The sequence below is a fragment of the Falco punctatus genome, assembly GCF_963210335.1.
Source record: "Falco punctatus genome assembly, chromosome: 1".
NCBI lineage: Eukaryota > Metazoa > Chordata > Aves > Falconiformes > Falconidae > Falco > Falco punctatus.
Window position 1 is genome coordinate 57,733,812 of NC_137580.1, and position 21,703 is coordinate 57,755,514.

The following is a 21,703-nucleotide window of genomic DNA, read 5'->3' on the forward strand; positions in this document are numbered from 1 at the left end:
AATTTGAAGCAAATTAATTGATCATTAAAATAAACTTCTTCAAATGGAAGAAGCCTGTGGAACAAAAACTAGCTTAGTCTGTTTGTACTCTCTTCAAATTGCCACCAGATGACAGTGTTCCATCAGATTTTAAAGCTATGACTTCGGTTTTTGTTACCACTGAGAGACCGTATTGCTGCATTTTATTCCTCGCTATGCTGTCAACCATTAACTAGCAGATATCTTAGCTAAGATTCTATTAAAATTTCCACTACAGCCCTCTTCTGTAACACCTTAGTTTATTTTAAAGGAATTATCAGCCTAAGAATGTTGTAAAAGCAATTTTGAACAAAACTGATTGCCTTGAAGCTCTGCAGATGTGAAAAAGGAATACTCTTTTCTGCCCAGCCAAAAACAAATTCAGGTTTTAAAGGTTAGGACTCCATGGTAGTCTGAATGTGTCCTGCATAAAATGTTTCTCAAGTCTAGAGTCTTAATGCTGCATTTCTAAGCCTGAGATCTATAACCTCAATTAATTATTAAATCATTAAATATGCATAATTTGATGTTGCTGTTTCATCCAGAAATTCAACATAACAACCGTCCAAATAATTACCGCACTGTTTGGTATCAATCATGGCAGCAGGCTGTCCTGAAGATGACTATCATAGGAAGAAAGAAGGATGCCTCTAGATGCTTCTTGAAGTTACAGAGAAATCCGGCAGGAGATACCCAAATTACTTGCAGATGCAAGTGCTGGTCCTGCCCTGTAGGAGAGATTTCAGCCCTCGGAATAGTTTTAGCACAAATATTTATACACACACGAGTGTTACTTGAAATCATCAATCAACAAACAGGATATTTGTACTCAGTTGGGAAATGGTGCAGATGCTGTTGGTTTTGTCTTGGGGCAGGAGTATGGATTAGACCAGAATTATTGACTGTCACTCATGGGCTTGTGGTCAATGAAAGCACTGCCATGGGCTGAATGCTTCAGTCGTGGTCAGCCGTCACAAAGATGCAGATTTGGGAACTGTGTTAAAGTATTTGTAGTAACTGTATTTGTAATCTTATTTATAGGAATGCAAACATGACTCTGTAAAATAGCTCATTAGTGTTAATTACACAATTATCTCTCATGCATATTAAGATGATGGATGTTAAGCAATAACATATCCCAATCAATTTACCAATTGATCAAATTGATTAACCGATTTGATTTATGTTCCCTGCCCCAATCCAAAAAGCCAGTCAGTTCCCTTAAAAAAAATAAGCAATGTCTTAGATGACCTCTAGAATTTTCTTCCATCTTTATTTGCCATTATGACAATTGATTGAGCAGCAAACAAGTATGAACTAAAATGTTAACAGCAAGAATTGGTGGAAAGCTGAGATGCTAGGCATTCAAGCTAACTGTACACATAGGAATATTTCTACTAATCTGACGATGAAATATCATTGCTATGATTTTTACTCTATAGAGAGCATACATGCTCTTATTTTTCTGACCACAGTGCAAAAGATCATACTGAAAAACTAGACTAAGCCTGCTATGAAACGGATAAAAATTCTGAGTCATAAATTCTAGCACAATCCTTTAGCGCTGTAAGTGCTGCTTATGTTTCCTTTCTAAAGGGTAGATTACTGCCTTTAATTTTTTATGTTTCTTCCATACTGACCTATCAGCTGATGTCTACTGACATTACAGAGACAGGCTTGATATGTCTGGGTAACTATAAAATGAAATACTCTATTCCCTTGGCATCTTCCTTCCTTCTCAGAGACCTAATTTATAGAAAGTTCCTGTTTCAGCTGAAAAGGCAATGGATATTTTTGAATGTTTTTCAGAGAATCAAATACCTTAAAGTCAATCATAAATGAGCCAAAAAAGGCTAACATGAAGAGTGTGTGTAAAGCATATTTTTATTAACAGAGCTCTCTACCCCTTAGAGTGCAAACCATCTAATGATGACTGCAATATCAATTCACAGCGTCAAGGAAAAGTGGTTGGAATAGCACTCAGGCATGCATCTACTTCTTATAACCCCATCTCTAACAAAAACCTAAACTAAAAATAATTCAGTCCAGTAAATGAGTCATGAACGTTAGAGGAAATGGATGACTTTTCCACAGTCAAGGTAAGCTCTCCAGTGAGGGCATTTCTACTTTTCTCCAAGCATCCCTTTATTTTACCTACAGCAATTTCTCCAATGACAAACTTACAGATGGTTGAAGCTCTCCAGGGGTAAACCAACCTAAAGCACTAAAGAAAAGCTCTCTGAGAATAGTTGGCCAAAAAATACCTGGAGGTCTGGGAGAAATGCTTTGTCTCAGCTGGCCAGAGCTGTCTAGCTAGAGTTCAGCTCTCAGGGGTGTGCACATGGTAGCAGTGGACACAATCTCTTGCTACCCTTTGCATTGCTTTTAATCCAAGGTAAGTGTTTTAAGTCACTGCAAAAAAGACTTAGCAGCCATATCAGCAGCCCTTTGCACCCTTCTCTTCTAGTTTTCTACCTCATAGGCTTTCATATTCTGTTTCAAGGAGCTGTCTCTATGCAATGGTAAAAAATTGTTTGGCTGTTTTAGTTGCCTACATCTGTCCTGGCTGCTGCTTGTGTCCCCTACATTTTTATCTAAAGTAATTCTGCTGTCCCTTTAACCTTCATTAAGACCTTTTTGCCCTCCAAAACATGACATGGAGTTGGTCCTCGCTGTTACAAACAGCTTTAATTTGGACCAAGAAAAGACTCATCAGACAGCATCTGTATCCATATTCAGAAACTTCACTAAAAAATTCGGAGAGCAGTTTTAGACCTAAACCATCTAATTGTGCACCATAGAAGTGAAAAAAATCCTTATTCTTGGGTGAAAAAGGCAACCAAACCACAGATTTCTGTTGTCATAACAAATGAGTTGTGCCTGCCTGCCTGCCTCCCTCCGCTTTGGGCTGCCACCACCATTTGCTGCAGCGGGAAGGGTGGGCAGCATTCACCGACTCTCCTAGAGCATCATTACCCGCTTGCGGAAAGCTGACCTCAGGCAGTGGGAGAGCTTACAGTTAAAGGACTACAATAATTTATATTGGGATTTCTAAAATGGACTCTCCAGGCAGGCAAAAGACAGTCAAAGGCAACAATTCACGTCTGATTTGGAATAATTAAAACACCTTCCTCACTTTCCAGTCTGTTTTTCTTTATGGCCAGTGTTTATGCCAGACCTCAGCTGAAGGACCCATATCCTTTGCCACGCTTGAATTAATTTTGGTAGGTGTCTGTCCATCTAGGCACAAAAAACTCTTCAGTTTCCTGTTTATATATAGTTCTCACCATTTAGAAATCAGGATTGAAATTAAAACCTTTATATGACAACTGGTGACTGCTATCCTGCTGCTGCATGAAGTCAGTCCCCTGGAATAGAGCCAGCCAATATTTTTGGCAGTTTTCCTGGAGCAGCAAGAGGACTTGCTGACCCTGACATCTGGTGCACCTTATGAAATCCAAGCAATTAATCGTGATCCAAGGTAGAATCTCTCTAGACTGGCTAAGAACGTCTGTTTAGCAGAAACCTTGTGGTATTCATTAAGACCCTTCCAGATAATTTCCAGCAGGTAATTCTCCTAGCCTTGAACAACATTAAGTAATATGTTATCCAGAGCCCATTCTAACATTCATCTGTGGTTTTTGGAAGGTAAACCAGGGATTATTTACTGGGGGATATGACTGACTGAAAACAAGACTGAGGATAGAAAACAATCTTTGTGCTATTGTCTGAGATGCCTTTAAGATTAAAAGTGTCGAGGCACAGAGTGGATCTTAATAGCGTTGCCCTGCTGAAAAATGGGTTTTGCCCCTTACTGTTAGCTGGTATATGACCACTAACACTGCCACCAGTCTGTTGTGAACGGGCCACAGATATCTTTTTAGCAAAGTTACTTCTTAAACTCTGGTGGTAGCAGGTTTTGTTCTTGCTACAGATAAGCAAAGAAGAGCAAGTGCAAATTTTATGTCCTCCAGTGTGAATCTGCTTCTCTACGCTAATGGAGAAAGGAGAACAAGCTTTTCAGGTAGATGTATAATGCTCCAACAAACCACCTATTTTGAATGGACATGGCATGTTTTGGGTCACTCTGCTTTTTGTTTGCACTGACAGGGTTGCACAGAAGGGTAAAAGACTCCTGTTTCCACACAGTGACCTGGTTTCACTGCCAGGAACTCGCTAATACCCACCAAAATGCTTCCTTCAATATCCTGCAAGTGCCTTCCTCTCCCACATATCATGGTATTTAGTAATATGCAATTTTCTGTATCCTGGTAAATATGTTATTTCTAATGTAACTGCAACATTGCAATACGTGTCTTTGTCATCCTGGTCTACCAGGTTGTCTATAAATGAACAGGAACCCACAAAGGGAAGTTTAGTCCTAGTGTAAGCAGATACAACCCAGGTGAAGTTAAATGTGTTTATCTTATTTACACAACAACTAAATTATACTACACCAGGGACAGACCCACTGCAAATGTTATTGTATTGCAAGATGAGGTTGAAAATTATAACTGTGCAATATAATTTTAATCACCTGACACTGGAGTTAATTTTTTGTTGTTTGGCCAGTATTTACAGGATTTAACTAAAAAGCATAACTTGCTGTCTTGATATCTGACCATATAAGACTTTTGACCCCTAACTCCCAGATGGCAGTTCCTTAATGCCCGGATGGTATAAATACAAACTTTTAAATAATACCTACGTTCTTAAAAAGTAAGATCAGAACTAAGTGGAACAGATTATTCCACAGTTTGTGCTTCAACAACTGTCAATACCCAACAAATAAACATGACTTGTTCTGGTTGCGTTTGGAGATCTTGCAGTGCAGGTGCTTACTCAACCCAATTGCTACGCTGGGAATCATGAAATCTCATTTAATGTGTGCAAAAGCAACTCATTATGCAAAGAAAATTCCCAGTTTGTAATAAAGCATGGATTTTCCAGCATCTGAGGTTAAATTGTTCTCAGTAGGATACTAAAGAAAAAAAAGTGCTTGGAAAAAGTGTTTAAATTTCCTGTCCGTTTCAAATAGGTGTCGTTTCACAGTCCCAAAGTTAATGGAAGGCATATTTCTTGGCACTGTGGTTTTAGCAGTCAGGTGGGCTTTTAACTTGCATTCTTTTGCACAGAGTGAGCTGGTGCTTTAGGGAAGGGCCATGCATAAAATCCTGAACCCATTCAGACCCCATTCAAGAGCTACAGGTACCCAACACTTGGAAGAACCTTGCCCCATGCTCTTGGACACATAGTTTAGAACAAAACAGTGTCCTTTTAAATCCATGCCCTCTTTGTATAATGCTCAAAATTTCTCTTCTATTACCACTACCAGGCTGTGGTGTTAATTAGTTAATCGATTTACAAGTGACTTGGTCGGCTGTAATACGAGTATAGTCATAGAAGGCCACAGAAATAACCAATACTGTTTTGAAAATGGGGAGAAGATACTTCTCATTTTCCTGTTAGTATGTAAAGTACTTTGGTCGCAGCTTGGTGCATAAATTAATTGCTTGCGGTCAAGAACTGGGATAGCAACACTGACTGGAGAAGAGTTTTATAATTGTCCATGAAGATTTTCGAGCCCAAGTGATAACCATGATTCTCGCTGAAAGGAAGCTGAACCGGAGGGGCTGCCAGTTTAGCAGTTAACACGTTTTTATTTTAAAGAAAAGCGTTGAGGCTCTGATTTTGAAAATGTCTCTTTAACACAAGGACTTCAGGGGAGTGACTCCTGCCTTGAATTGGTACAAGGCAGAGCAGAATTAGGCCCTGTATGAAAAAAAAAACCCAGGATGTTCCCTTCAGTATAACTGCAGGACTCGTTATATGTTGTGCTTAAGTGGTGTTGCAGACATTCATGTGGTACAGGCAATACATCTTTGTCAAGGTGACAGGCCTTTTTCGGAAGGAAAATTTCTTCTCCTGCACTCTGTGAAGTGCTGTATGTTCTGTATTTAATGTGCACAACACTGTCTGAATTCTTAAGCTTTGTAATTCCCTCTACAACATCTGTGCCTCTTGCTGGAGGATGGGATGCTGATGAGAACTCTCCTGTGCTTTGCATATGCCAAAATGGTGTCTTTAAATTGTCACTTCTTTACGTGATTCTTGGTGTTCTGTCCTGTTGCAAGCATCACATCAGCATTGCTTCTCTGAGAAGTCTTTCTAAATACTGTCGGGAGTCTGTCAGGCACTCCGGTTGCATATGAGGGGAAAATTTTCTCAGATTAAAAAAGAGTTATAATACAAACAAGATATTGTCTTAGGGGAAAAAATCCCTAATACGTATTCATCATGTATTTGTACATCAAGGCAAAATAAAATAACCCCAATGTTAGCTATGTGCAAAGCTATGAGCCAACGTCAGAAATGGGAGCAGTGAAGGAGACTGTTTAAAGGATAAGCCTTTATTTCTACCTCTACATCTTGTGAATATTTTGCAGTGATGATTCTGTTGACTAAAGGGCGACAGCTCATGAGTAAGAAAACCAGAATGTACCTTTAATTCTGCCTAAAAATACTTAGATGTAAATAGTAACTGTTGAGTAATAGCGGAGCAAATTGCTTTCCTATTTTCTTTTGTAAAGGGAAGCTCAGCGGTATGAAGCTGGTAGAAAAGGGCAGGGAGAGAGGAATGGGAGCTAGAGAGGCAGAGATCTGCCCTGCCAAGGTCATTGAGGAGTATAGGATGGAGGCACGAGTGTGTAAAGCTGGGCTATAGTTTTCCTATGGTTAGCTCAGGGAATTCAGAGTCGCCATTTATCTTACTACTTGGCAGTCATGTACATAATGAGGGCCAGAAGGGCTATCTTTCTGGGAGCGTTTAGTCTCACAGTCACTTTTGTCTTTCAGTCCTTCTTTATCCACAGTCCTCTTCTTCTGATGGAAGGGATAACCTTCAGCTGTATCTGTTCGTTGGAGAACTACAGCTTCAGCCTGACGTTTTATCCAATCCATAGGATTTAAAGCGTTTTACATAGCAGGTCGATACTGAGGCAGAAGCACAGGGATGTGGATGAGATGGCTGTGCAGCTGCTAGTGCCTTGTGCGACCAGGGGCAGGCAGGCAGTGCACAGGAACACAGCTGGCTCAGCCTCCTGGCACGTTACAAGCAGATGAGTGATGTTCAGGGAAGAAAAGTGCTCATGCATGACAAAGCTAGACTAAAATACAGCTACATTACAGTTTTAGACTCAGAGTATGTGAACTGCATCCCTCTGAGGAGAAGGAATGGGAAGGTGTGCACCAGGGGAGCACTACTTGTGCTGCAGCCACTGGCGCCTGTCCTGTCCATGCAGCTGGGCTGCTAGAGCTTCTCTGGGTGGCCTCCCCCTTGAACGGGGGACTGTATGGATGTTGTATCCTCAGCACCAGCTATTTTGTTTTACAGGCTGGCTCTCATAGTGCAGCATTGCTTACTCATGCATGCGTTGTCCCAGCAAAGGCGCTGGGTCCAAATGATGAAAAACAAGTGAAATACAGGATGTTAAATCTTAAAGATGAAGAATTTCTTTGTGGTCATTTCCACATTCCCCATACAACTTTTGTTGATACAGTGAATTAATCCAAGAACTTCAAGTGGGCTGCATTTCAATAGTTCATTTTTTTAAAATGTCTGAGCTTTAAGAACCCAAGGAATAACTAACTGTACTATTTTAAAGTGACCAGATGCTGCCATAAGATGTGCTTCCAGGAGAAAGGAAGACCCACTCGATGACTTTGCAACACTTGCACTTTATTTGGAAGGCCTAGAACTCACACGGAGCCAGTTCTGGGAAGGATTTGTGCCTTCCTCTTAACCATCCAGCAGCAGCTGAGAAAAGTTCTTCGGAGCAATAGCACAGCTCTTTAAGCGCAGTGCTTGTAGTGACTTGCTGCAGCTGCTCTTAAAGGTGAGAGGGGAAGCCTACAAGCCATCTTAAAGCTTGCATTTGGCAAGAGAGCATTAACAAAGCCTGTATAATGACACCTTGCATCTTCTGGATTTAGTGCTGTGCCTCGTGCATCTTCAGTACATGTTGCAGCAGATGCATTCTTCAGGGGGAAACCTGGTGGCTGGCAAGTGTTATCCTATACAATTTGCTTTTTCAAAGGCCTCATCCTGCCAAAAAGCCCTAGGAGGAAGTAACTTGAGTCTAAACGTGCTGTTAGTTACGAAGAAAAATCCCCACAGTTACACTCCACTAGGTGTCAGAAAAACTCCATGGTTCAGCCAGAGGATGCTCTGGCTGAGGGGGTGGGTTTGCTGTGTAAGCACTTGCGTAACACTTTGGACAGGGCCCAAGGAAAACAATTAGACATTTGAGTTTATTTTTTGTTTATGTAAAATAGTCAATACGCCGTTGGGTCAGCCTTTCCTTTTTTTCCCTCAGAGGAAAATGGAAATAAACTTTTTGTCAAGAGTTATGCCACCCTAAAAAACGGTGAGTGCTGTGGGTTTTTATCCTTTGGCTGAAGCTGGTCTCTGAGTTTTGGGCAAATCTAGCGGAAGTTTTGTGGAAGGTTGGTTCTGTGTCAATAGAAACAAAAGCTGTTGAAGCTGTTGTAGTTGGGATGCTTGTGCATGTGCAGTGAACATCAGATATGATATTTCCCAAGATAGGAACATCCTCAGTTCTTACTTCACTAGGACAAAACTGGTGCAGATTGGAAGTCTTTATTATGAAGAATAATGCCTAAAACCTCCTACCGAAGTATGAAGAAGTATATGCAGATTCACCTAAAATTGTGTCCCAATCTCCTCAACACAGTTCAGCCTTAAGAGGAGAATTTGTCCTTTATGGCTACTGTTCTGCTGCTTCGCTGATGCAGCTACAGTTTGGTTTGTATAGATGGCTGCAACTCAATACATACATTAGTTGTCAAAATTATGTGTACTCATTGTATATAGCATAACTAGGTAGGTCACTGTTTTGCGCATAAATACATATGTATATTTTGCAGGCTAAAATCCCCTTTGGAAACAGCACAAAGTTCACACTCAGTGTATTGATTTTATATCACAATGCATGCACCTCCCTCTGGGAGAAAAGCACATTCCTGAGGAAAAAAAGTATATGGCTTGTCAAACACGAAGATTTCTGAAGAAGTTCCATGTTTCTAAACTCTTGATTCTTACTAGGTACACGTGCAGTATTCAGTACTTAAGGATCAGACTGTGACCTTTGACAGGAACATTGTCAGGAAAACCGGAAGGTTATTAGGCCAGAAAGGGGGAGTCTAAGGAATGAGTATAGAGACATCCAATTTACTCTGCGTCTTGAATTTCTTCCTAAATGATTGTGCTGCTTTGTTATCTATGCATTGCTGCATATATGTCCCAGTGGCTGTTTTTAAAAAGCAAGTATATATTTCCACTCTGTATTGATAATTGCTAATAAAATTTATATTAACACATGAAAGTCACATGTAAATAGTCTTAAAGCAATTTTAAGATCCTAAGAAGTTTCAGGTATTATATTCTGACCATCAGATATTTGAAGATCGGTTGATGCAATATGATTTTCGAAAGGTTTTCAAAATTTGCTTTCTATTCCTGAACTTTTGAAAAGAGTACTCTCCACCGTGAGGTTTAGAGATTTCCATTTTGTAACAAAATCTGAAATTCTTAGATGCTGCATGACTCCAGAGTTAGGAAGGTCTTTAAACCTGGCAGGCTTGTGACGTAATTATGAGTCAGTGACAACACATACTAATGGTCCTTATCCTTCAGTCAGAGAGTGCAGTTCTGAGGTAGCCCTATAAAACAGCTAATTTAGCATCATAAATTGCCTTCCCATTCAGAAATAGAATAGGTGGTGCTGGGGAGGAGTGTGAGGGCAGAGGAGGCCATCTTGCACCTTCCCGGCTGTGGCTGCCACCCCGCAGGAGGGATGTGTATCTCTGGCACCTCTGCAGGGATCCTTCTTTCCCCCAGGAGACAGCTATTGACCGGCTGTAATTTAGCACAGGAGAATAAATAGCACCTCAAAAGCACAGCCTGGGATCGGTGATTCTCACTAGGTCTGAACTTCAGGTAATCGCAGACTGAGTCTGAACTGCATTGAAAACATCTTGGAGATAATTCTCCGGTGGCTCCTCCTTGGGCTTTCTTCTCACCAGTGAAGAGCTGAGGTCAGGGTACAACCTCAGGATAGTCTCATGTTTAATGTCTCCCTGATCAATCTCTCTGTGAGGCACTGTGTGGTACTTACTCTGAAATATTGACCCATACGGTGACAGCTGTAGTTGTGTTTTAGGGCAGAAGAGTTGTTCTTAAGCTTGCTTTTTTTCTCATGTACTCTATGGCCAGTTACCTCTTCTGCTGCATAGAGGTAGGAGGCATTACTAACCTGTGCATCACATCAAGTGAGCCTGGAGGTACCTGGTGTCAGTGTCACTCTAAGTTGCACCTTCTTAAAAATACAACCTGGTTCTGAATCGATTGAAGAAAAATAATTTTTTCAGGTGCAGATGGATACATTGCTAAGCCCAGGGACTGTTGAAGAAAGCTTTCAAGTTGTGAGCAAGTTTTGGGCGGAGTGAGATTTTTAGTACAGAATATGTTTGCTGTCTGATTAGCAATTGTGTGTGATAACAACACAGAAACCGCAGCCTTCTGATTCCTGTGATCTCCAGATAGGCTCAGTCTTTTCTGCCTGAAGCTGTATGAAAAGAAACCTTGCTGATGATTTACAGTGACTGCTTGATTCAGTCATTGCTTCTTTTTTATGTCTTGCCTACATTATTACTTTCTTAATGTAATTGTAATGAAAATGTCATTGTGGCCCCTCTGTTACAACATTTTGCTGGAAGATTTCTTCCCACTGTTGTATGGATTTTTTATGAGAAACCTGCGCTGGCTTTGCAACAATATATTTAGAAATGCAGTTTTACACAGTTTTACCCAGTTCAAGCTTAACCTGTGCAACTGTAGCTTTCGTGACAGGATGGAGTTGCTTCTATTCCTACAAGCCCTGATCTGCCTCCGAAGATTTTTACTATTTCATAATGGTGTGGAAAATGAAGAAGATTTTCTTCTTTTGTGCCACAATACCCATTAAATCCTAACCAGCAGCAGTATTCTGGGCAGGGTATAAACTATTGCATTTGGACTTCCTTTGCAGTAAAACAGATGTTTCTTCTCGGGCATTTTTAATCTGTGAGGACAGTGCTCTGAACCTTTTCTTAGGATCTATATCCAGTGGCAGATGATTATGTGAGGTCTTGTTGTGAAAACCATCTTGCAGAAGTGGCATGTTTCTAGTGGGGGGGTGTGTATGCATAGTTGTATATAGACGCACACATATGTATGCATATTTTTTTGATTTGTACATAAAATCTTGTTTCTTTCAGGTAGCTCTTAATTGTGCAAAACTGACCTGACTAAACCAGCAATGAACTGTTTCATGTATTACTACCCATAAGAAAGTTTTGGAAGTTAGAGGAAGCTTTTGGGTTTTACTTGTTAAGAAGGTCTGTTGAGGATATCTAGGAAGAACATGCTCCAGTTCTTGCGTTGTAAAGTGGATTCTTGCCATGACTTGCTGTCTTAAGGACAGCATGGATGAAGAACAAAGAAAATGTATTTTGAGACCTTAAGTTGCCATAATGCATTTTAAATGTATTGAGTAAGAACTACTAGTTAAAATGTGTCAGTAAAAGGGTGATACCTTTCAAGATGAGAGACACACATTGTGTGAGAGAGTATTGTGCATCTTTTTCCAAACCTACTCAAAGAGCCTAAAGCCCCATAGATGGAAGGATAACCATAATAATTTTCAGGACAAACTTGCTGGAATAACGAGCATGCATAAATCTAAACCAGAAATGGTTGTCAGTGTCCTCCATCATGTTTACTAAGAGTCTGAGACTCAGCAGTTGCAAGACTACCCCTGAATCCCATGAAGCTACTTTAATGAGAGCCAGCTTCTTCAGAACTGTCCCCTAAAACTTTCTGCACCCTAATATGAGCCTGTGGTGGAGGTGCTTCTGTGGCAACAAATAAATTCTTAACTATACTCATAATACATGTCATATGACATGACGTGCTGCCCAGTGACCATGTACATGTCTTGTTTAGCACTAAACTTTATTCTGTATCCTAAGATGTTGTAGATGTACAATAGCCAGCGACTAGATACGGATCCCTTGTTGCTCTTAGTCTTGTTAAATGTAAACAGGAGAAATAGAGAAACAGTGCAAAGCCCTGAGATCCATGCCCCAACTTACTCTGAAGATGTTAATTAAAGGTATGTCAGATTTTCAAAAAGCATGCAAAATCAGTCCAGAAAAATAATGCTGCCAGTAGCTGTTCCTGTATTGGAATTCTAGACAGTCCCTGGACATAGTGGAGAAAAAAAATATTCTGTGTGATTGTAAAAAGAACAGTAACTGACTACAATAAAATATCTGCCTTGAATGTGAATGTTACTTTCTTTCTCCAGCTTACTTTGTACCTGAGCCAAAATTCTAATTTTCACCTTTACGTCTCTGCGTAAGGAAAAAGCACCTCTCTAATATCTTGGCAGATAAAGAAAATTCATCCACATGATGTTGTTCAGCTTACAAAACTTAATTACATCTTGTAATATTTGTATTTGTTGTAAATTCCATTATACAGAACATGCCACTGAACAAAGTACCTATAGGATTTAATTATGTCAGCTATTATTAAATTGTGGAATGGGAAAGGCATGTGTAAAGATTTCCTGCATGCCATCAAGGAGACCGGTGATGACAAAGCTGCAAATTTTGCCCTTGTAATGTCTTCACATTATGTTGGGATCTGATGGGGTTAATAATGCCTGATGATGTTCAAAAATTATTTTCTTCATGCCTTACAATGCTACAGCTGCAGGGAGGAGCAGGCAAACCTTTGTGAATGAATGGAACCTAAGAGACACAAAGGCATTAAATACACCCACGCATTCTGCATGTGCTAAGAGGACTTGATGTAAATATCCCAATTGTGACCTGCATCCCTATCTAGACAATAAATCAGCCACTACTTTTAAGATGAGGAAAAATACCTCTGTGTGAATGTGACTTCATGGGTGCTTTCAGACACCGTGGCTGGAAATAGCCCTATCAGGCAACTCTTCTAGCCTGCCATGAGAATGAATGAAAAGTTTCCTGCCACCATGGATAGACGAGGTTTGCTGCCTTCCTGCCACACTTTTACAGATGCCATGCATGTCTATTTGTCAACCTTGACGTATGTCTCTCCTTGGCAGCTGCTTCTGTTGATTGTCAGATGAATTCAGGTTTAGTTTATGGGGCTATTGCAACACACTGAATTAGGAATGAAACTGCCTGTTGAAACAGAAAAGTAAATGCAACTCCTCCAGCTGGTTCAGAAGACACTTCTTGCTAACAGGCTAGAGCACCTCTCCAGCACTTGTTAGAGATGCGTGTCCAGCAGCATTCATTCGCTACTCCCAGTATGAAATTAATTCCATGCTGAAGTTAATTCCAGGTTGAAAATAACTTTGTGCTAAAAAAACCCAACCAAAAACCTAAAAAAAAAAATATATTGGGGAAACATGGAGATGTTGAAGTACATATCTGAAAGAAAGAAACACAGATTAAAAGGAAGGTATGAGGGAAGGTAGATGCAAGTAGGAAAGCAGCAGATCGGTAATTTGTAAAACCCACGGTAATCATCTGGGATGCAAAGCAAAACACCATAATAAAGAACAAATTATTATAAATACTGTGTTTCTTCCCCTCTTTGCCAGAATAAGTAGACACGAACAGATATGCCAGCTTGTTCCCCCCATATGTTTTCACAAGTGCACTTTTGTTTGTTATGGAAGAGATGCTTTTCCATGATGCGATCTGATTTTTATATTACTGCATGTGACTTTAATCTAAGATCTGATTATTTCTGGGAAAAGGAGAATGAATCTACCCAACTGTGTCCTTTGTGGAAACAGAGCGGACAGTGCTGTTGGGTTCTTCTATTAATCCCCTAAAGGGTTTTGCTAACTCTCTGAGGTCCACACCTTCCCTCTGCCGTCCCTTGGAACTGTCCTGATCTTTGTTCATCCTTTTAAATGGTGGAGGTGGTCTTTTGGCTCACATGAATGCTTGTTCTATGTAAATCACATGTTTCTGCCAGGCCTGTTTAGCTCATTGTAATAATAAACCATAAACGGGTTCCAAAAAAAAGTGTCTCTGCATTTCGATTTGGTTTATTTTAGCATAACTTCAGAGATCAGAATGTAAGATGAAACACAAATCTGCTTTTGTTGGCCTGTATCCTTGGAGTATTATGACAAGTGAATTATTGCAGGCTTTGCGGGAATACATTATGGGGTATATTATGGCCCTGAGAGTCTGCAGAGATCTGGAGGAAGAAAGAGATTTAGCTATTTAGTCTGTAAGTCGTGTCGGGACGCGCTGCTTGTGGCGTAGAGTGTCTTCTACAGGGAAGTGCAGGAACCTCATTGACATATGAGTTCCTTCCTGGCCTCATGCTGCTGGCTTGAAATATTAGAATCATGGTAATGAAACCCGTCAGCCTAGTCCTAGTGTCACCAGCATCTGCTGATCTGTTGTGGGTGACACTTGCCTCCCAAGCCAGCATCCGCCAAATGCAAGTGTCCCAGTTGCTATGGCCCACGGTGACCTGGGAGAACCTGCCCATGTGAGTCCCTGCTCACACGTGCAGGGAGCCTGCGGGCTCGGGCGCGGGTATAGCAGACGCCCACAGCAGGGAGAGGTGCCGTTACCCCACCATCAGTCATTTCGTTGTGATTTTAGGTAGGCTGGCAGCCCTGTTACCCAGGCTGCTCGTTATTTCCCACAGTAAACCTCTGGTTTTCATTTTCAGCAACTTTTCCAAAACTTCGTTTAGGCAAATTTTCCATGCCTTGGGCAGGTTTTTGTTTCTGAAAATACCAGTCAAAGTAGTTCTGCTGTTTATGAGAACAAGGCGAAGGGTAAACAATGCACTGGTTTCCAAGGCTAAAAAAGGTTAGATGACCTTTGCTTCAGGAAGTTCAAGTGCCTTGGAGCTCTGCAGTGGGGGCTTTCTCTGGCGCAAGAGCTGCTTTTATGTCAAGGATGTGCTTTTGGTCCTTTAGCGAAAATCCACTCATGCTTTGCCAAGTTACAAACAGTTGAAAAACTGCAATTTATTCATACTCAGAAGAAACTTGTTAAAATTTAGCAAGGAAAATCTCTGTGGTGTGTTGGAGCCTCCACAGTTCGTTGTGCCAGTCAGACCCAGCATTGCATGCTCTAGGCTCAGGCTACAGGGATGGTGCCAGAAGGACTTTGCGATGGCCATTTCCCACTGCTTGGTCCGTAGCACGGTCAGAGGTGATGCACATCTATCTTTCTTGTGACTACCCTGTCCTTTGCACCCAGACAGGCTGGAAGAGAAACAACAGTGTAGACAGAGACCGTGAAATCAGGTGGGGAGGCTGGCCTGCCAGGGTGTAGGATGAGAAAGGGACTAGCTGGACACGGACATTAGGATGAACTGCTGCAGAAGTAAGGATACCGAGGGGGTACTGGGTCTTGAAGTCAAGTGCTACTGTGGGAGATGCCTGTTTTTACTACCATGCAGATATATTTCTTCAGCACAGAAAATTGTACTCATTCATACTCTATCCAGAAGCACCTTCATGTTACTGTTTGATGACAGGTTGAAAAGCAGTATTAATATGTTGTTATTATTGTTATTGTTAATTTTTTTATTCTAACAGGAGTGGCGTTCTGTAAGTATTCAGAAAGATACAGTAGCCAAGTTATTTTTATTTCTGCTTCTGTCATTGACATACATATGACTTATATGACAGACATAACAGCCATTTTGGCCTCCTTTGCACAGTGGGAAATTACATTCTTACATGGCTTGCTTGTCTTATAATTAACCACTGATAATTATCACATTCACTGCTGCAAGAGCATCACCAAAGAGCATGGTTAATAGGCGGAGAGTACAGTATCTGTATGTATATGTTTTTTGCAGGGCCACGTTGCAGGCTTGGGAGAATGGAGAAGACTTTGCATGTGCTTTTGCAAACTCTTTTGTGAATTTATAGCAACATGGATCCTCCTCCAGCCCTGCCATTTACTCAGAACACCTGCACACTGGTGAGTTTATTTTGTGTAGGTGCTGCAAGCTCAGACGCTCTGCTCAGTGCTGTGCTTCACAGGGCTGTACTAACAACCTGCTGGACCTGGGGCTTTCAAAGGACACCTCCCCTCTGGTCTCTTCTCTTCTCCTTTGTCATCATTAACATTTTATAGCTCTTAATGTCTGTTTCTCAGCCTTCTCCTGGCAGCCCACAGTCCCAGGTCTGGGCAGTGCTCCGCTGGTCGGGCAGGGCTCCCGCCGGGGCTAAGGGGGCCCTGGGGGAGCATCATCTGCTGGCTGTTGGGGAGCGGGACCGGACCTGAGCGTGAAGAGCTGATGTCAGCAGCACCGAGGGAAGCCGTCTGTGGGCAAACAGAGCCGGCACATGGCTTAAAAGTCCACGGGGCTTTGTTCAGTCAAAACAGAGCCTCTGCCAAGCTGCTAATTGTAGCTCTACTTTTTCCCCTCCTGCCTTCACAGGTTAAAAATGGAAATTCATCCCTCTGCAGAGCGCCCTGCCTCCTTGTAGCTCTGGGGGGACTCTAATCCGCTACCACCTCCTGCGGTGCATGGCTAGCTTTCTGACAGTTTTCAGCATCACTTTTAAAGACATTTTTCTCTTTTTCAAATGCTTCCCTTACCTTGGCCTGACATATGGTTTTGCTTTAAGAGCAAAATGGTTTTCCATAGGCAGCTGGTGAGGTCCCTGAACACATGTTCCTCCAAAACACAAAACCCTAGAAGACATCAATTCCCACTAGAAAGGTTACTTACATACAGCTGCAGAACACTGCTTTAAAGTTTTGGAAAGTAATACTGTAGTCAGCTGACATCATTTAGTCACTTTGATTAGTTTCTTGTGCCTGATTGCTGAATGTCCTGAGTAATGACAAATTAGGCTCCTTCGAAGATCACATCTATATGCACTTAAGTAACAACCAGAAAATAAATCATCATTTGTTTCAGAGCTAAACCCAGGGAAAATGGCCTGAGGATGTAACCAGATTAGCTGGACAACATTTAAAACAAAAGTAATTACAAAATACATGTATTGCAGCCAAAAGTATTGTTTGAAAAGAGGGTTCTCCCTGTTTCCAGTCTTAAATAAGGTGGGGAAAATGTTCTTTCTGAAAAGGAAACAAGGGAATTACAGAGACAAAGGCCAGCTTAAGAATCAAAACCACATCCATTCACCCACAAGTTTTCTCTTTTTTGAATGCCTGCGGAAGAACGGGCAGGTTGTAAAGTCAGAAGAAAAGAATGTGTTTCTTACTGGGAATAGGCACTGGATTTGGGTAAGCTGATTCACTGTCTGTGCCTAGTGACAGAAAGCTGCTCTTTTTTCCTCCAGGAGCTCTGCCACTTGCACCCTGCCCTGCTGCAGAGCCCATCAGCCCCAGCCGCACGTGCTGCACCTTGCCAGGCGCTGAGCTGTGCCTGGGCAGTAAAGGCTGCACGGGCAGTGCCAGCTCTGCACGGGCACGGCTATCTCAGGGGCGTGCGGTGGGATCCTCTCCGTAAGGGAATGTCTGACCTGGCTGGTTTAGAAATCTCTGGTTTTGGTTCTTCCTCCACATTAAATAAAGCCATTTGTGACTGTCTGTTCACATGCTGTGTCTTTCCTGTCCCAACTATATTTTTAAGTGGCTGCTTGGGCCAGCCAGCACTGTTCCCTTTCAAGTGTAGGACTTCTGGTTTTCCTGTACAGCTTCTTGTGATCTTTATTGTTTGCCCTCACAGTATATGGCTGAGTCCCTAACTAGAGGCATGAAAAAAAAGAAAGAAAAAGAGAGAAGTGCCCCATGGATGGCAGTCCTATCTGAGAGCACCCCAAAGGGCAAGAGTTCATTCTAGGGGCATGCACTCTTTCTGCCTGCAAGTTGGATGTACCTTGTAATAACCTAAATTTCCACACTGGTGAAGCAGCTCAGGCCCATAGGCGACAGCCATGGTGCCTGTGAGAAGGCTTCGTGACAGCACAATTTGCTCCTTTCCTTTCTCCTGCACTCTTGGGTGCAGGAAAGTGTGGGAGGTGGATGGCTGTGCTTTCGTGGTGGGTCACGGTTTGTACTGCTGCAGTGGCCCTGAGCCATCAGGAAATCTCAGGACAGCCATGGACGGTTCCCTCACTACTTCTCTTTTCTGGGCTATCCTGGGTGGAGAGCACAAGTCATTCATAAGTTAATGTGTTTGAAATTCTGTCATACCCTCTCCTGGGTCTTCTCAGCTTGGCCAATTACTATCCAAGCAACAGCAAATAGATGCCAACTTTTTTTCACCATGAGCTTTTCCACCTACCTTTTTTTTCATCAGTTTGCTGCTGGGGAGAAGGCTGAGAGCAGCCCTAGCTCAGATCAGAAGTGCAGTGGGAATATACTTTCAGTCTGTGACTAAATTGTAACACGGAGGCCAATGCACCCAACAGCAACAGCTCCTAAATGCTGGCTGGTACCGTTGGGATGTTTGCATCTAGAGGCTTTGCTCAAGAGACCATGCCCATTGATAGAAACAGGTGATGAGCAGTCTCTGTAAAAGTGTCATTACAATTTTTTTGATTGTGGTAAGGCTGATTTGAATTTAGAAAGAAGATACAAGAGAACAGGTTAGCATTTTTCTTAGCCTTCTCCTACTGAGCTTCATTTCCTTTAAAACACTCCTTTGAGATAAACTGAATGTTGTTTGGTTTGAGCTGAAGACAATTTAGGAGCATTCGTAAAGACTTACTTGGTATTTTGGTATTAGCAATTTGGTATTAAACTGGATGGTGCCATTTCCCATCTAGTGCCAAAGGTTTATGTATTTATTTTTACCATGTCTACATGTTGGATAGTGATTTTTGCCATTGGCACATAGGACATGTCAACAGTCCAATGATACATTTCAGAAAAACAGATTTTCCGCCTTTATTTTTAACAAGAATGTGGATCTGCTCAGCTCCTTCTATTAAATAGGCTTCATTTTCCCGAAACGCCTAAACCTTATTGTTGAAAATTGTGAAAATAGCTAGCAGTTTAACATTTTAAAATATTAGATTATGCTAATCCAATGTCAGTTTATCTTAAAATAGGAACAAATCACAACTGATCGTCTTTACAAAATGGCAGATCTTGATTAATTCTACAGCAATAATTCTGTCTGATGGTATCAAACCTGGATCCTTAAAGTCTCTTCTTGTTGAAAGCACTGCCTTATGTAAGGAAAAATAACAGGAAAAAATATACCACAATTTCTCAGTGAAAATCTCCAGAGAATTGCTCAATGGCTTTTCAAACCTCTGTAAGGAAAAACAGCCAGCCACACTGGACTGGATGCCTGTGTTTTAAACTTATCAATGGGATTGCAAGGTGATGAAATCTGCAGGGTGATTTTTAGGCAGGAAGCTGAAACTGCTTGCATCTGAAGTGCTAAAATCTGACAACCTGTGTATGTATTTTTAAAATGAGCGTGAAAATTCACAGTTATCTGCTTTCAATAAAGAAAGAGCAGGAATTTCACAATAAAACAATAAACTCATAAACCTTAAAATATGCACATGCAACAGGTGCTGATTTGTACAATGATATTAAAATGTAATAAAATGTCTCACTATTGTCCAAAAAGAACTGCAGCCAGGATACAGCATTTGGCTGTGTTCTGCCCTTGATGCGAACTAGTTCTGATATCCAAGGCTAACATGTGTTCGATAAAGAGATGGAATTCTTTTGGGAAGAGAATGGAAAGCATGTTCTGGTTCAAAATCGCTTGCTTTACTCTATTGAGAGGTCTCTATTATAGTTTTGGGGGTTTTAAGCTCTTTCTTCCTAATGTGTGATTCAGCTGGAATGTGGATTTATCACCCTTTCATTCCCAAAATTTCTGTGACTATGATTAGCTCCCAGAGATGCTAGTGAGGGAAGGACTGTATGCATCTTGCCCACCAGATGAAGCAACGCAAGCAAACAGGCTTTGGTTTCTTTGTCTGTGCAAGCTCTGTCCTTCTGCCCTGCTCTTGGTAGAGCCTGTCTGCCTTCCTGGTATCAGCTGCAACTGAGAGCAAAGCTTGGCATGTCTGGTGGCCTCCTTTTTGGGGACAGGGCGTGAGTGCTGTGAGAGCGGAGAGGAGGTCTGCTCAGTGAGCGTCCAGGTCAGTGACATCCAGCTGCTGGGAGCTGTGCTTGGAGGGGTGAAGATCTTAATCCCTGCTTGGTACTTTCTCTGAATTTCGTATGTAGCTGAAGGGTATATATTAAATACAGACACTGCGTGACACCCGAAGGAAGACTGGAAAAGGAAAATAGTACTGGGGTCTCTTCCTGTCCATGCTGATTGATTACCACAGAAGCACTGCTAAAAGTGTGACTGCAACCTTCGCGCTGTCCTTGACATTTTATTTTCATGGTGCCGCTCAGTGAAAGAACAAGTTTCCTGTCCAAACCCTCATTTTCTGGGCTGACTGTGAAAATCTATGGAAATGCCTTTGGTTTTAGAAATAATGCTGATGCCACCATATGTCCTCTTGCAGATCTCTGATCTAGACTGCTCTGTTTCTCAAATTCATCAGTTGGTGCAAGGTTATGGTTTAGGTGAACAGCAACCAAGAATCAGATCTGGTTTTGATGCAATGTGCAGCTCTGCATATAGGGTGGGAGAGGTTGGAAAGGTTTTGCTTGTAGATTTTCATGTATGTACTGCATATTTACTTTTAGAAAACCTCAGTTATGTTTTAGGCTGTGGGATCCTCTAGATCCCCTAGACATAAAGTGGAAGCTATGGGTCCACTTACTTTCTCTAGAACTTACTCTGCATTTGTAGGCCTGCCTTCTGGGCTGTACCAGTATGAGTATATGTATATATATATATATACACCTCACCTTAAGTATAACCAGATACCATTTAATAATCAAGCTTTTATAGCCCCCTGGTCTTGGGTGAAGCAACAAAGCCTTTTGCGAACATTGTGTTTTCTAGTGATCACGGCCAAGACATTACAAGTTCCCTTTAAAATGAAGGGAAGTTAATGGAACATACTTAAATAAATCCAATGTTGTAGTAAATGGAAACCGAGAAAACGAAACTGCTTCTAATATCATGTGTACAAGTCTTTACATTTTTACTGTATAACCATTCCCTTCATTAAAAAAACCCAACATATTAGTGAAGTGATTAGAATCAAATGCAACAGGAATTGAGTAGCCGGGTCCGCTTCCTTGAGGGATGCCCACAGTTTCAGGTCCTGCCCATAAGAACTAGGCTTTGGGATAGAGTTGTTTTTTTATCACAGCTGAAATAGATGTAATTATGACTTAGATTTTTCAGTTTTAAATTGAAGTCTGTTGAAAAGTTTGTTTTGAACAGTTTCAAATTGAAGTCTGTTTTGAAAGTATGTATAAAATGCAGTGTGCATGTTCACCTGAAAGGAGGAGTAGGGTTATGCAAAGAGGTTAATGATGAAAGAGGTGCTAATGAGCTGCTTCCTCACAGGTTATATTCACAGTGGCCAATTCACTGTTCACTGAGGTCTATAGAAGAGCTCCCATGTCAGAGGAACCTAATCTCTCGGTTATGAGGTCTGAAGGGATTACAGAAAAAAAGAGATTTTGACTTGATACAATACATTTGCAAGGAAAATAAAGT

General features: G+C 41.4%; 1 long non-coding RNA gene across 3 annotated transcripts in view; it reads left to right on the forward strand.

The window, feature by feature from the left end:
• The first annotated feature begins 6 nt into the window (after positions 1–6).
• The window catches only part of LOC308063239, an 83,187-nt gene continuing 61,490 nt past the window's right edge, over positions 7–21,703 (forward strand). For 2 of the 3 annotated variants that reach the window (XR_013927892.1, XR_013927893.1), the window contains exons 1-2: positions 7–8,444; positions 15,983–16,107. This is a non-coding gene — a long non-coding RNA (uncharacterized lncRNA). The remainder of the gene's footprint in view (positions 8,445–15,982; positions 16,108–21,703) is intronic. The other variant, XR_013927894.1, reaches the window with a different exon arrangement.